This window comes from Rhinopithecus bieti, unplaced genomic scaffold (genome assembly GCF_001698545.2).
Source record: "Rhinopithecus bieti isolate Rb0 unplaced genomic scaffold, ASM169854v2 scaffold_31787, whole genome shotgun sequence".
NCBI classification, from domain to species: domain Eukaryota; kingdom Metazoa; phylum Chordata; class Mammalia; order Primates; family Cercopithecidae; genus Rhinopithecus; species Rhinopithecus bieti.
Genome location: NW_016814655.1, coordinates 2076676 through 2078830, shown reverse-complemented (window position 1 = coordinate 2078830; position 2155 = coordinate 2076676).

Genomic DNA, 2155 nt, shown 5'->3' with positions numbered 1-2155 from the left:
GGACTGTGGAAGCTCCCAAGTTTCAGTGCAGATTAGATTCACAGCCTGTGGCCTTGTTCCCTGACAGCTGAGGTATCTGGGCTGGGGACATCCTGGGGGTTCATCCACCCACCCTGTTGTTACTACCTGAGAGTGAACAGCAAGTAAAAGCCTGCATTAGTTTCCTACGGTGCTGTGACAAATTACCACAAACTGGGTAACTTACAACAACAGAAATTTATTTTTTCACAATTCTAGAGGCCAGAAGTCCAAAGTGAAGGAGCTGACAAGGTTGTTTCCTTCCAGAGTCTCTGAGGGATAATGTGTTTCATTTCTCTCTCTCGGATTCTGGTGGCTGCTCGAGCTTCTCTGCATTCTTTAGCTAGTAAATACGTGACTCCAGTCTCCACCTCCACCTCCACCTTCAGCCTCAGTTTGCTGATAGAAAATCAGGCTGCCCTTCAATTATTGCAGAAACATTCTACCTCCAAATTGTGATGTTAGGTGTTGTTTCTAATTTTCCCTTTTTCCCTTTTTCAAGGACACCTTACTTAGCGCAGAGACCTTTTTCCTCTTTTCCACTCAGAAAACTGAGGACAGGGAAGATAGGACTTTATTCTCTATGCGTCTAGCATAGAGTGTTTAGTAAATGCAAATATAATAATGTCTTGGATAAAATCCATGTCAATGTTAAGGACTCTTTTGTTGTAATAAACTGAAACCTGGAGTAAATTATCTTTGTATCTGACATTGTCCTTAGTTTCCAACTTTCCAGTTCCAAAGCTCCAGTTCTTGTGAAGCTCAGTTGTAGCCTTAAACACTCTAGATCTCTCAAGAATCATGTGGTCATCTCGCCACTCTGTATTTTTCTTCCTGCCTGCCCATATGTTCTCTATTTTTATTTGCCCTTCCAGCCCATGCTGGAAGGAGTCAAGCTAAGAGTCCCAGAGTGAAGCTTAAGAGAGAGGTAATCTGATTATTTCAGCTTGTCTTTGTAAGCCAGCAAGTCCCTGTCCAGATTTTGAGATGACCATCTCTTGAATAGCTGTCCATCCCCAGCTCAGCTGGCTGAGACCTGGGTAGTCTTGACCACACGGTCAATGTGCCTGCAGATGAGGCCACTCCTCTGAGTTGGGATGGGATTGTTACTGCCAAGTAGGCAATGTAAGTCATGTACTTTTGTCTTTTTCCTCCTCTCCAACAAACTCGCTGCATATTTTCTGAATTGAAAACGAGCAGAGAAAACATTCTCTCTCGGAGCATATGTTCATGGGGTAAGAGCAGGGCACTCCCTGAGCATGAAATTTAGATTCCCCTCTGAGCAGAAAGCTAGGAAGAAATTCATGTGGGAAGTGAAATTTGCCATCTGTAGAAAAACCTATCCTAAATGATAAGCAGATGAACTTCCAGGTTCAATGATTTGGGAGCCATCAGTCTCAGGGGAGCATGGTTGCTCGGCAGAGCTAAAGCTGTTGCTTTCTTCATCCTCCATGTGAAAAAGGAATGTGCTAACAGAAGGGCATATCCTGCATGAAGAAAAGAAAATACGAATCCAAGGGGTGAGGCCTGGAAAAGGAAGATTCAAGTCTTTTAAGAAAGGGGTTCCCAGCCAACAGGCATGCACTCTCTGGTCCCATATCCTTGTAATCTCCAATACATATCCTATTTACTTCTCACCTTTCTGAATGTGACTTCATTTCCCACCACTCTTGGAAAATGCTTTGTTCAAGTTTATCAACGATTCATCCCACCCCAGCTACCGAAATTCGCAGACACCATTTAAACTTTTGTTTTAAAAGATTCACATAGCAAAGTGGAATACTTTCTTCTGGAAATTCATTACACTTTTCTTGTGAAATTTCTTCTTTTTACTTCAAACCTGAGTCATTTAAATATCTTCCAGGGCTTGCTTTTTTCCCCTTATTTTGCTCCTCCACAAACCATTGGAGTTTCTTTCTTTCTCTTTTCTTCTTTTCTTTCTTTCTTTCTTTCTTTCTTTCTTTCTTTCTTTCTTTCTTTCTTTCTCTTTCTTTTTCTCTTTCTCTTTCTTCTTCTCTCTTTCTTCTTTCTTTCTTTCTTCTTTCTCTTTCCTTCTTTCTTTCTTTCCTTTCTTTCTTTCTTTCTTTCTTTCTTTCTTTCTTTCTTTCTTTCTTTCTTTCTTTCTTTCTTTCTTTCT